At 43.5% G+C, this 13,944-nt stretch overlaps 1 protein-coding gene across 4 annotated transcripts in view; it reads right to left on the bottom strand.

The window, feature by feature from the left end:
* Positions 1-13,486, bottom strand: part of asip1 (agouti signaling protein 1) — a 41,410-nt gene extending 27,924 nt beyond the window's left edge. For 3 of the 4 annotated variants that reach the window (XR_015088202.1, XM_086041509.1, XM_086041512.1), the window contains exons 1-3: positions 13,391-13,486; positions 11,250-11,715; positions 10,683-10,954 (exon numbers count right to left, since the gene is read on the bottom strand). The gene's annotated coding sequence lies outside the window, so the exon portion shown is untranslated. The remainder of the gene's footprint in view (positions 1-10,682; positions 10,955-11,249; positions 11,716-13,390) is intronic. The other variant, XM_086041510.1, reaches the window with a different exon arrangement.
* Between the last annotated feature and the right edge of the window lie 458 nt (positions 13,487-13,944).

The raw sequence follows: 13,944 nt of genomic DNA, 5'->3' as shown, positions 1-13,944 counted from the left end.
CAACAAAAGGAAATAACTGCAGCCGTCAGCCATCTTGGAGGAAACACTACACGAATAAACAAAGTAGCGCCAAGCCATGCAAAGTCAAACTTACACAGATAAGAAATGGATACAAACAAGAGACACAAACTAAACCACACAAGTTTAGTGAGAAAGGCAAAAAAGACAGATGGGAATTAAAAAAACAAATAAATACAGAAGCTTGACTGCACAAGTTTAGCAAACAAGAAACGGCTGAGAGACGGGGAAGCGAAGAACTGGAATCTTATATTAAACGAGTCAACAACTAACACCAGCCAACAGGCCTGTCATGATCGTGACACTCATTTTAAGCAGTCATATCACCCATTTATGCACACACAAACATAAATAAATATATGTATATATATATATATATATATATATATATATATATATATATATATATATATATATATACACACACACACACATATATATATATATATATATATATATATATATATATATATATATATATATATATATACACACACACATTTTTTTATAATGCAGTTATCATATTATTATACGAAGAGTTTGGTTGCCCACCCAGCCAAAAATGAAAACCTTTTGAAAAAAAAAAAAATTGCGGGTTACAAAGCATATGTGGGGGATCTGCTGTATTCAATTTTATGATTATGACTGTACTAGAACACGTTTCTTTTCAATGACAAGTATACAGTTACACTCCAAAGAGTATGATTTATATATTCTCATTTTATGAGCATGACTGTCACTTGGCCTTTTTTTTTTCATTTGAGTTTGTCAAGCTTCATAAAAACCCCCTTCAATGCGATGCGTCTAATTTACAAGGCGTTAATTTTCTGCTTAATGGTGCTTTAATAATAGGGAAACTATTTCATGCGCCGTTTTTTTTCATTGTGCCAAGCTATCAAAATGTGTGTTTTATTCGTCAACATCACACAAGAGGGAGTGACGTAGATCTCCGTAGATCACGGCTGCGACTCTGTGATCAACCGACCGAAGGTAATCCCAGCTGTGCTAGCAAGAATGCAACGAGTGTCATATTGTTTGTCTACGACAAGGGCCATCTATTTGTTAACAGGAAAACGCAACAACAAATAAGTTGTTTATTACGTCAGTTATTTGGGCCCGCCAACATAGATCACTGCCTAATTGCTTCCATCACTGGTGTGAACAGTGAAATACGAGGCTGTCAACAGTCGCTTTGGCAGCGCGCATAACTGCGATGAGGTCGTTTGCAATCAGCCGGTTGCTTGGCGATATATGTTTAGCTGCGTTGTTTTGCTCAAACCTTGATGCATCGCAGCCTTTGACGGCTATCGCTAGCCAGCTAGCCGCCGAGCTAGCGAGATAGCCGATTGGGTCTCGGGCATAACCTAACGGCGTATTCTCCTGCGCTGGAAATAGCGCCTCCAGTTTTTGCTCTCTTTCCGCTCATCAACATGATATCAACAGCGTGTGGCGTTTTAACGGAAAGTACATTTCGACTGCTGCGGCGCGGCGCATTCTTCCCCTTTATTGCTCGCTCGAGAATGACTGAATGAAATAGCTTGACATATAGCCAGCGGGAAACAGCTAGCTAACACATTGACTGGCAGCCTTTTTCAGGGCCGAGTTGTCCATTTGGCCAGCCGCTTTAGAGCATTCGGAACGATCTTTCTAGATCCACTCAATATTGTGAATGTTGAGTGTGTCTAAATGGTGAATGAGAGACACACATGGATTATCAAGGTTGTCGCTCTAGCAAGTTGGTGTGCATTACTGTACGGGGGCCTTGCCACATCAAATATGGCGGACACGCGCTCACGATCACTAAGAACTCAAAGTGGATCATATGCATACATGTCTACGCTTCAACAGCAATCCCTTTTTTATTTTATTTTATTTTTTTTAACGGTATACTTGAGTTGACATTTAGTTAGCTCATGCTGAGCTACACTGTCAAGCTAACCTACAGTAGCTAGCTTACCAGCATCTGAAAGATCCAAGCCAACTTGTAAAGTTTGTAAAGCATTGCAAAAACAACGCCGCCGACCAAAAATGCTGCACACAAAGCCAAGAAGGAAAAAAAGCCACAAATAGGCAACAACAAGGACAAAAGTCGACCCTCAAGCTGAGTTCAACGCCAGCGAGGATACGCGACTTTGTAGCAGCGACTTAAAGGCAGGAAGAGAACTGGCTGGCCACTCCGATTTCCAGAGTTTGATCGTTCCTTAATAATCTGGGCCCGTTCACCACTCAACCTTCGTTTCCTTTTGGGGACGATAAGAAGAGCAAATGGCACCGGGACGGAGGGGCCAAAGCTCAAAGACATTCCAAAGCAAACAAAAGACGTTCAAGGTGAAGCGACGCGTGACGGAGGTTGTGTCTCTTGCCCGCCCGTCGCAAACTTTGCATGTGGCTTTGTGCCGCTTTCACCCAAACGATAAAACTGGATTCCAAACATCTTTGGAGACTTGCTGAACGAGGCAGTTTCGGGGCTCCCGCGTCTCACGACTGCACATGTTCAACAGGCGAACAGCTGCCGCCCAAGCCAGCAAATCCTTTTCGTGGGCATCGAAAACAGACGTTGGCCGCGGGCATGGAGTGAGCGTCGCACGCCGCTGTGGCAGGCTTGCCCGGTGTGCGGCGGGCACCGCGCGAAAAAACAAGCTTTCTTTGAAAAACAAACACAACAAAACAAGACAGAGTCTCAACTGAACACAGGACGACTCGTCAAGTCGCCCATTTCAAGTCTGTCCAGATTTTACCATGCGGGTCGCGAGTCATGCAAATCAGCGAATGGTGTCGACTAGAGTCCAAGTCCGGTGACTCGACCGGAGTTCAATTCCCGGCCATTGAGCAAGATTTGGATGCAGTCTTTTCAAAGTGTCCTCCGTCCCCTCTGTGGGTTGCGATCGATCAGCCGTTGTTTGACCTGAGGGCGCTTTAAAGCCAAAGTGAACTTTGGGGAGGATTTTTGGGAGGCCTCGAAATGCTGACATTGCATTCGTACCTATTACTACGCATTTTCGATAAGGCCCAAAGATGACCACAAAAGGCCCAAGGTTCTTCGGTTGACTTTTCTGGTTTCTCACTTAATAGTGAAAAGAAAAAGATTGAAAGGGGAGTCGCTGATTTCCTTCCCCTGGTTTGCGACCGTGCTGGTATTTTGGTTTTTCGGGGCAACGTGGTTTTTGACCGCATCATTTCGACTCGAGCCAAAAGAAAAACATTTGCGTAACGGCCTTGGCTTAAATTGTCAAAACCAGGCCACAACCACATGCAGGTGATACTTTATTTATTCATATTTCTACCTTACTCAGGATGAAAACAAAAACAACCGCAATATAAAAAAGTCCAACTTTTTTATTTCCCTTAAAGAGGATATCAACACAAACATATTTTTTTCAAGAATATATGTTCCCAGCAGGCCCACTAGTTGAAACACGGCATTCTGATAAATATTGTGTTTGTGGAATAAGAGTTAGTTCGCCCATCAAGAGCCATCTGTGGGGGCGGCCATTTTGTCTTCTGTCGACCGAAAATGACATCACAACTGCTCACAGCGACCGATCACAGCCGACCTGTTTTCTGAATCTGAGCCGTGATTGGTGGTTGTGAGCAGTTTTGATGTCATTTTCGGTCGACAGAAGACAAAATGGCCGCCCCACAGATAGCTGAAAACGAGCGCATTTTGCTACTTCATTTGTATTCCACAAACGCAAAATGAATCAGAATGCCGCGTTTCAACCAGTGGGCCTGCTGGGAACATATTCTTGAAGAAAATCTGTTTGGGTTGATTTCCACTTTAAGGGAAATAAGAAAGTTGGACTTTTTTATACTGCGGTTTCATTTTTGGTTTTCATCCCGAGTAAGGTAGAAATATAAATAAAGCATCACCTGCATGTGTTTGTGGCCTGGTTTTGACATTTTGTAAGAGTAAGCCAAGGCCGTTACGCAAATGTTTTTCTTTTGGCTTGAGTCGAAATGATGCGGTCAAAAAACACGTCCCCCGAAAAAACAAAATACCAGCACGGTCACTCCCTCTTTAAGTCAAAAACATGTGCTTTCATTGGACGCTATGTTTGTTGAGAAGGGACGGGAAATGGACACAAGGGCCCCCTGGAGGCCAAAGTGTAAATCTACATCGAGCAAGGGTTAGGGTTTCAAGCCTGGTTAGGGCTTCAAACAGGTTTTTTGTTTTTTTTTAAATGAGGGTTTGCTTTGAAGTCATGGTTAGGTTTGTAAATGAAGGGTTTGGGATTAACATGAGAATTTCCAGAAAGGTTTACGGCTCCAAAGTTGGCTTTCCAGCCGGGTGAGGCATTTGGCAGTTCTTGCTCTTAATCGATACTCGCTTGGCGTGAGAACGAGCTGCAGTGCATGCGTGCGACCTTTTCCTGTTTCCGCATTTTGATTTTATCTAATATTTTGCCCGCCTTTTTCACGTTCGCTTCAAGCCGAGGCTCAAAAGAACTTTTTCCTTGAGCAGTAGTTTTGCTAATCAACGACTTCATTTTAAGGAGCAATTTTTTGCAGGGTCATACTGGAAGTGACGCAGGGCTTTTATTAAACAATAGAAATCTGAAAAACACAACATAACACATTTCCTGTTTTCTAATCAACATTTTTCATTTCTTAAATTTACGTTGTGAAAAACAGCAAAGTGTACTTTGTATTTTCTTGTCCAGAATCATTTTCAAGTGGGGCAATTTCCAGCAACAACAAATATCAGTTTCAATTTTGCATTTCTAAATGAGTTGTATGGTCCTTTTGAAAAAGCTAAATGGAGGGGAAGCGGTTTGGAAAATGGATGGATCGTTCTAAAAATAAAACATCTACTGTCATGTCATTTTGACATTTATTGAGTCAAAATCAAAACTCCCCAAGCACAGCCGCAACGAGGCACACACACACGCAAACCGACACAACCAAAAATGCACACAAACACACACATAGACAAACACACAAAAGACAGACAGGCAGACACAAATACAAATGTGCAGACACACACACACACACACACGCACGCACACACACACAGACGTGTGTGCTGAAAAAAAACCCAAACAAACGCAGACACACAGTGACCCGGGACTACCTCCCAGCGGGACGTGCCCGGAACACCTCACCAGGGAGGCGCCCGGGAGGCATCCTAACCAGATGCCAGAACCACCTCATCCGGCGCCTCTCAACGCGGAGGAGCAGCGGCTCAGTTTGGAGGCCCGCCCTGCCGGATGAGCAAGCTTCTCGCCGCGTACGAGCCGGAACCCGATTGGCCAAATTTGAAACCATTTTCCTGACCAACCCGAATGACACGGCAACACATACAAGCTGGAATGCGATTGGCTCAAAAATGCGACATCCACAGCCACCGCTAGTGGAAAGAAGCGGCTGGTGTTGGAGATTGCTGCATCCCGAGGCCCAAGCCGCCTCTTTGAACTGCCAGGAGGCCGCTTCGTTTTTGGTCGCTTCAAAGCCTTTTCAATGATGAAGACTTTGTCGGGGCTTTATACCGCAAGTTCTGTCCCGCCGTGTTGGCCTTGGGGCGAGCCAGGGTCTGAAAAGGAAGGCCGCCCGGTCGCGTTTCACCGAGGGGTGGGGGTCGGAGGGGGTGCGGGTGGGGGTGGGGGTGGGGGGGGTGCGGCGTCGAGCTCCAAAGGAAAGTGCGGCCGAGCCACACTTTGATGAAACGTGTTTCCAATCGTGTCGAGCGAGCACATGTTTTGCCTTTTGTTCTCGTCAAACTCACCTCATGAGCTAATGAGCAAACGGACATCTGCCGCCGTCCTCGGGCGGGCGCGCGCGAGCGAGCGAGCGCCCGCGCGGACGGGACATACCAGCAGGCAAATCGCACAGCACGTTTGAATGGAAATTCATTCGAAGCCAGACATTTTAGACGGCTACAAAAGTGCGAGCAAGGAACGTTTATATAGTGGCAGCGTGCGTGCGTGCCCGTGCACAAAGTAGTAGGTAACGCGTGTGTGCTGACAAGTGTGTCGCACATGTATGAAGACTCGTGCGGCGGTGTTGATGTTGCTAGCGAGCGAGCGACGTCGTCGTCGTCGTCGTCCGCGTCCACGGACCGCAACAGCTCCGTCGGGCTTTTAAGACGACGAGCAGCCGGGGTCACTCGGCCTTTTACGGCACATTCAACTTTCAAATCAAGGCTCACGCTCAGGTCAGGCTTTCAAGCAAGCTTTAAAACTTGCGCTCGGGCTTTTCAATGAAAACCATTTCGGGGGGAAACCTTTGCATGTATTTCTGGAGGAAAATAAAGTGTCAAATGAAAATGTCCTTTTTGTTTTGTTTTCAAAATTGTGCATCCTTTCAAGGATGAAAATATTTGTGACAATTCCAGGAGGGGACAAAATGCAGTCTTGGTCAAAAAAAAAAACAAAAAAAAAAAAAAGTCAACGGTCTTTTTAAGAAATGTTTGCTTTTTTTTTATTCATTTATTTTTTTGCAGAGAAAAGTATTTTGTGACTATTTCAAGAGAGAAACTAGCACGGAATTTTGGGGAGGGAGAATAAGGTCAGGTTTCTTGTACCTCAAAAAAAAGATATATTCTAGTTTGTTTTGTTTTTCCACAACTTTTTTTCCGTGGCAAAAAAATTCTCGGATAAATAAAATTCTGGTATTCAAAGGAAAAAACTGCACAATGTGTTATTTCTTTGGACCTATAAGATAAAATCCCCAAATAAACTTATTGTTCTCAAAGAAAATGTATTGTTGTCATTTTTTCCCCCATTCTATTTCTATTGCATTTTTGTTTTTCCCCCCTTGGATTTTATTATTTTATTATTATTGTTTTTTAAGTAACTCGGTGGGGTTCCTTTTGTCATTGCAACGCCTATTTGCTTTTCGGTCTGCACCTGAGCGGAACGCTGAGGCTCACCTTTGTGCGTGCTTTCATGACTTTTTCCACACTGACTTTTGTCACCCTCTCCGCTGCTGCTGATTAAATCCGACTCGGCAAAGGCGCTCGCAAATCTTGTGAAATCGCTGGCCTCTGTCACCTTGTTAAGACACATTTCTGTTTTTCTTTTTGAAGTGGCAAAAGAGCACACATGACACGCGGTATACACGGCAGGGGGGCAGCCGCCGCTGCTCTCCTCCTTCCAGATTTTGTCTTACAACACGCTAATGACGATGCCCTCCCGACCCCTGTGAAACACTATCGGCCAAAGTGACTGAAAACACGTGTGTGCGTGTGTGTGTGGGCGCGCGAAAAATCGAGATGAAAAAGTTGCACGTTTTCTTGGGGGGAAAAAAGTTTTTCGTTCCCTTTTTTGTTGCTTTTGAAATGCATTTTTACCCCGTAAAAATACATGTTGTTGAAATCAAAAATTCAATGTTTTTCCTCAGGAAAAAAAACAAACACTTTGCTCCAAGAGAAAACCGGCGTTGCTTTTGAGATTCTTTTTGTTTTCACTGGAACGGAAAAGTGTGTTTTTTTTCTTTCTGAGGAAAAAAAAAAAAGAACATTATAGGGGGAGTCTGAGGAAAAAATAAATAAATAAATAAAAAGAACATTAAAGTTGAAGTCAAGTCCAAGACGTTGTTGACAATCACACGCTGAACGCGGCCTCCGCTGGTCTAAAGGCGGCATTTGATGTCCGTTGCCTTTGCGGAATGCGACCGAAGCAGCAAAATGCAGCCGACTCGATACGTCGGAGGCGGCGGCCATTTTGCCACGCGCCGTCGAGCGAAGATGACGCGGCGGTTGCTCAGGCCTCGGCTAACGGCCAATCCCGTTCACCAAGACAGCGAGGCAGCAGTCGGCGCGAGGTCATGGGCGTGCATACCACGTGCGATTGTCCACAACAATTTGGAAAACTTTACAGATTGCTTTGTTGAGAATATATTCAAATAAATTGCTCAAGAGAAATGTTACACTTTGTTCCCAGAGAGAAAAAAGTCAGCACACTTTCCACTTTAAAGATGGTAAACAAGTTACACTTTTTACTAGTTAAAATTGTCAGGGGAAAAAAAGGCTTCAGTTTTGTTTTGTTTTTTTAAGGGGAAAAAAAAAAAAAAATTAAAAAAAGAAAATCTATTCAAACCAGAGTTAGGTTTTGGAATGGATCAATTTGAACAAGAATGTTGAGTTTCCAGACAGGAATATCTTTTAAATTTGAGTTTTACACCGACATTTGCCTTTTAAAACGACTTCAAGGTTTGGAATGAGTGTTCAAAACAGATTTAAGGTTTCCAATGTTTTTTTTTTAAGTGTTAAAGTTTGAAATGAGGGTGTCGTGCAAGGATTAGGCTTTGAAAGCAGGTTTATGGTTTCAAGAATGAAAGTTTAGGGTTTTAAACAAGGATGGGAAGTTCAAATTGGTGTTCCGGGACAGGATTAAGGTTTGAAATTAGTTTGACAAGACAGGATTAGGGTTTCAAATGTGGCTCACAAGACAGTGTTAATGTTCAAAGCATGATTGAAAGGCAGGGTTAGGCTTTTAAACAAGGATGGGGAGGTTAAATTAGGGTTTCCGAGTAGGGTTGGAAGGCACAGTTGGGGTTTAAAGTTAGGGTTTTAGTTTAGCATTTCAATGTATTATTTGTATTTTATTTTTTATAGAGGCTAAACCTGGGAACATTTCTTTACAAAAAAATCACTTCATTCAGTCATTCTTCAAAAATATATAGATTTCTTTTCCTTTCAAGACAACATTTTTTGGTGGGGGAAACTTTTTTTTTCTTTTACAAAAATGTTGGGTGGACTTTGTGGAAGAGTTTTTTAGGCAGTGCTTTTGACTTTTGGCTGGTTGGCTGGTTTGATCGACGCCGAAATCTGATTGGACAAAGCAAACAAACCAAGACAAAGGCAACAAATGAGGACAAAGTCACGCAACAAATGTTCCGACTCGGCTTGGAGAGAAATGTGGCTCCGTGCTTGTGAAAATATGCTTTGCATTCGAGTGTTTAGGCCAGCCGCTCAGGGTCCGGCAGTCCCTGAACGCCCGCCCATCCGAACGCCCGCCACCGTCATTTGTTGTTTCTGGACGCCAAAATCGCTAGCCGCCAATCAAGTCGTTGAAAGTCAAACAAACGTCGCAATGCTGACGTCCACCCGTGGAAGGTTGACTTTTGTTACTCCCGACTCGACTTTGCTTTGACGCTATCCGATGAGCGCCCGCTTCTTCAACGTTTGACTCCAGCCACAAACAAAGTTGTGAGCAACGTTCGCACACACTAGCCAAGGAGGCAAACCAAATACTGACATTGACAAACCAGACACAGGTTATCTTCCTCAAGTTGGAAGTATTAGAAGAAACTTGCCCAAAATAAAGTCCAAACTTTACGGAAAAAAAACAACGTAAATCATGAAGTCATCGTGTATTGCTGCCACAGCATTAAAAAAAAAAAAAAAAAAATCGATATCACGCAATAATGTGATATATTTCATGTTCCGTGATCAATTACTCGTTTTAACGTGCTAAATTTGGCATTTTAAATGTGCTAAATTTTGCGTTTTAACACGATCAATTTCACATTTGATTGTAATAACTTTCACATCTTAACATGTCATACTTTAGCGTGATCAATTTTACATTTAAATGTGACCAATTGCACATTAGTAGGAATTGATATGTGAAACTCATCACATGAAATAGTCAAATGTGAAAATGTGCATTTCTTCTTTCAAGTCAGAACTGTTTGTTTTGCGGCATACCTTTTGGAGTTGCAAGCCGCTTGAGTGGAACGGAAATGGATTGTTTTTCATTTTGAACCGAGTTGCTGCGCGCAGACGTTCCGCAGCTGTTGTGCGTATGGTCAAAGCGCACGCGCGTCCTCCAAGAAGCGGCCGATGGCCACCGACGAAGGGCGCGCCGCTGATTTACGGCGCCGCCGCCGCCGCCGCCTTTGGAGCGAAGCTGCCGTCCGTCGGCCTGACAAAGAGCAGGCCAAGTCTTTGTTTGATCCAAAGCCGACATCTCGGGGAACAAAGCGCTCTGCCCAGGTGCAACCTCAGGTCAACTTTAGTTAACCTTTAGCGATCCGTGGCGCAAACATTTGATTCCCTCATCACAGAATCACAAGAGTACGTAAGGCGCTCCGCATTGGAGCCACCAGAAGAGCTTTCGGTAACTGGGTTCAAGTCAAAGCCCTGATTGACAAATACAGAGCGTCTGCTACGCTTGAGGCCACGTAGGCAGGCGCCGGACCGCCGATGGCAAAATCCGCGAGCGAACGTGCATTGAGGAAAAAAGACAGAAAGAAAGAAATACGCACATACATTATATATGTACCGCATGCGTATGTCAGGGTTGGGCGAGTAGCGATAGCAGGCAACGGGGAAATGTCAGCCTTATTTCAAGGTATCGGGCCCTCGCCGATCATGCCGATAGCAGCCACCGATGCTTAACCTTGACACCGGACTCCATTTCCAATCATTTCAAAAAAAGGGTGAAAAGAAAGGCAAAAGATGAAAATTGGGCTGCGTTTTTGCTTTCAAGCAGTTTCGGGAGTTACAACTCTTATAGCAGCAATAAAACACTGCTATGCAAACACATTGGAAACAAAAAACAAGCATCATTCTAATTATTTGAGGTGATTTTTGGGCTAATTTTGCCAATGTCTTAAAATGTTGTTTGTCTTTCTGTCAGGCTTTTAATGTTTGCGACGTAAAGCGCTTTGGATTGTCTTGTACGTGAAATGCGCGATCCAAACCAATCAACTTGCCTTGCCTTGTCTTGTCTTGTCTTGTCTTGCGCGTGGAATTCACTAAAGCAGCTGTTGTGTTTGCGATGCGTTCATCATCGTCATCATCACTGTCCCCACCACCGCCGGGGCATCTCCCATCGCTGCCGTCGTCGTCGTCGTCGTCGAGGTCCGCCAATTCGCCTTGGAAAGATGGAAGCTCCGTTCGGTTCACTTTGAGTTCCACAGCAAAATTCAGCCACACAAATTTCGTTTGTAACTCAACGTGTCATTCTTGTGATGCCAGAGTGGCAGTTTCCTAAAAACAACAAACAAGAAAACGAGTGTGAGTTTGGATTGCGCAATCTATCGCAAAAATATCGATATCGCGATATTGGCTCATGCGATGTGCATATCGCCAAAACCGGCAATTGTTTTCTTCTGGAATTGTATGCTTTTATCCCAACTTGACCCGTCAGACGCAAACTTAAATGCACATCGCAACCCAATAGTTGAACAATACCGACAGTAGTGGAATTACACAGAATTTGCTAAGGACACATTGAGCGGTCTTATTTTGCCGGGCGTGCACAGTTGTGCTGAGCTTCTCACACCTGTTCTCCATGACTCATCTCATCCAGTCTTCGGCCCGCGGTCAAATTTCTACTCCTCGCCAGAACTTCTTGTCACTTGTTGCAAGGAACAGGTTGCGTTCACCTCCTGCTGACAAATCAAGATCTTCACTTGATTTCCTCGTGTTGTTGAGTTTTGCCTCTGTTGCGCTTTGAAGTCACTCCTAGTGTGTACGGGTGATTTGGAGTTAATGACTTTGTTTTTGAGAAGTCTTTCCTGGGTTAAGCCGGTGCTTCATTTTTGGACTCCTTTCTTCTTTGTCGTCTCACAGCCCCGAGCCTTGAGAGCTCGGCCGCCGCCACGCCCGCTCCTCGGTTTCTTTGTTACTTTTGATTTTTTGTTTCTTCAAGTTTATTTGTTACTTTTACATCTGTTTGTCCGCTCTTGGGTCCTACCACCAGCAGCCTAACCCGCAACAGCGATGCTGTCAAGGGCAGCGCTCAGCTCCTGTCATAGGAAGACATTTGACGTGATAAGCAAATAAATCGGCTTTTTCAATCTTTCACTCAACCCCCCAAACGGAGCAAAGAACAAGAACATTTGTTTGCTTGGGTTTTGATTGGACAAGACTAGAATGAAAAGCACATTGCATACATCCGGTACTTGGCGTTTGTGTGTGCGCTGCGTGCGTGCGTGCGTGCGCACATTTGTTTGGTCTTTGTCTAGTTTTGGTAGTGCAAGGGGGCCCTCACTATTATTAAATCATGATAACATCTTCTTTGACCGGGTCACCGTTGGCCTCAATTTGATCTGGGAAAAAAGGCTTTCCTCTGATTGGCTCGTTCCCAATATGTGAGCGTCTTGAGGTGGCCATGTCACGCGATCGTGTCGGCTATGTTGATAATCAGCGGGCCGTCGACGGAATCGTGGCCGGCCGCGCTGCACTCTGAGGCTCGCGCTGAAGGCAGGGAAATGCCGTGTCCTCCAAGTCCTTCCGCACTGAGCTACTGCTGCTGCACTTTGGAAGCTGGTACGGCACTTTTCTTTCAATCGCTCAAACGTTGCCGTCAAATCACCATTTGTTTGCCATCATTAGTGGAGCCCTGGTTATCACTGACGTGGAGTCCCACAGGGTGTTATTCTGAGACCAATTGTAATCCTTATTTATATGAATGACTTGGCTGCAGCCTCTTCCTCTTACAATTTTGCATAATTACGACAATTACGTCTCTCTCGCTCTCTCTCATGCTTCCCTCTTCTTATGGCCAAAACAAAAAAATATCAATTATAATTGAAAAGAAAACATTTTAGATTTATCCAATTATACAAAAATAAAACCTTTTTTTTTTTACATTCCCACATTTTCAGTTTTCAAATACAACAGAAAAATCTAATAAATTCAAAATGAATTATGATTTTCACAATAATACCAAATTAAACAGACAAAAATAACTATTTTGACTTCTCCACTGCAAATATACATATTTTATGGAATCGAATGCAACTTTAGTTATCACAAGTTTATTATGTTTAAAACATTATATTCATTGTCCTTTTCATCTTCAGAAATCCATTTCATATTTCAAAATTCTAATCTTCTTTTGGGGCCCGTTTTTTCTTATGAAAAAAAATGAAAAAGGTAACTTAAAAACGGGGTTCGATTGTACGTCTTATTGTTTATTATTATCAAGAGTAATATTTCAAATTGACGTTGCGATCCACGTTTCATTCTTGGCCAAGTGGCATTTGACAGCGCACAACGCCACCTGCTGGAGGAGAAGGGAACTTTCATTCCATCGTTTGAGTTCCAAAGATAAGGAAAGTCGGTGGGGCGGCAAAATGTCCTACCCGTGGGAAACTTCCTACCAGAGGCTAACTTGATAGCCGAAATACTACCGTGCGCTTTCAGCTTGTTTTGTTTGAATGCATACAGGTAGAACTTTAAAATCCCTTAAGAAACTACTTTGACGGAGGTGCAAGCAGGTAAGACGTCCTAACGAGAGACAATTGAGTGTGCTAAACATTCACCACATGATCAATACGTCAACACGATGCTCGAAAGCTACTACAAGAAAACACACAACGCACAAAGAGATATGACGGAAAAATCACGCCAAAAGTATTTTTGAGGCAATGAAAAGTCAAATAAGAGTCAATAAGAGCGAAAATAGTAAGCACTCACCGCTTTTAACCGAATGTACGACAGGTAGGACAAGAAGTTACACGATTCCCGCAAAAACATTTATCGGAGTTGTGCGCATGCGTGCGCAAGCGCACTGGGCATGGGAAGGAACTCGACGCGTAGGAAGGTATTTGCTTTGTTAAAACGAGTTCATACATTATATATTCAATTTTCATCAGTTTTTGTCATGGTTCAAGTTTGAAAAAAATAAACAAATGTTAAGATTGTTTCATTCAAATATTTTTGGGGGTCACTGAAAATATGCGCGACGGCCACTGACGTGTGATACGTAGTGCAAAAATTTGAGCTTTTGCCCTGCCGTTAGGTAAATAGTGGATGAAATCAAGAAAAGTGTCCGAAGAAATCGGAATGTCTAATGCTACGTGCTATCAAGTTAAACACTGCACACGACAAAGTGGAATCATGTGAAAATGAAGGTGACGGCTACAGCACTGATGAGCCAACACTACGCTGGGGTTCAGCAGCAAAAATGGCTAACCATTCACCAGAACAAAATTTTAATTGGCTATTATTTTAAAAATGCATAGTTGACA

Source organism: Filicampus tigris, chromosome 9 (assembly GCF_054856515.1).
Source record: "Filicampus tigris isolate MCC_2025a chromosome 9, RoL_Ftig_1.0, whole genome shotgun sequence".
Lineage (NCBI taxonomy): Eukaryota > Metazoa > Chordata > Actinopteri > Syngnathiformes > Syngnathidae > Filicampus > Filicampus tigris.
The sequence above is the reverse complement of the archived record's forward strand: the minus strand, read 5'-3'. Positions and strand labels throughout refer to the sequence as shown.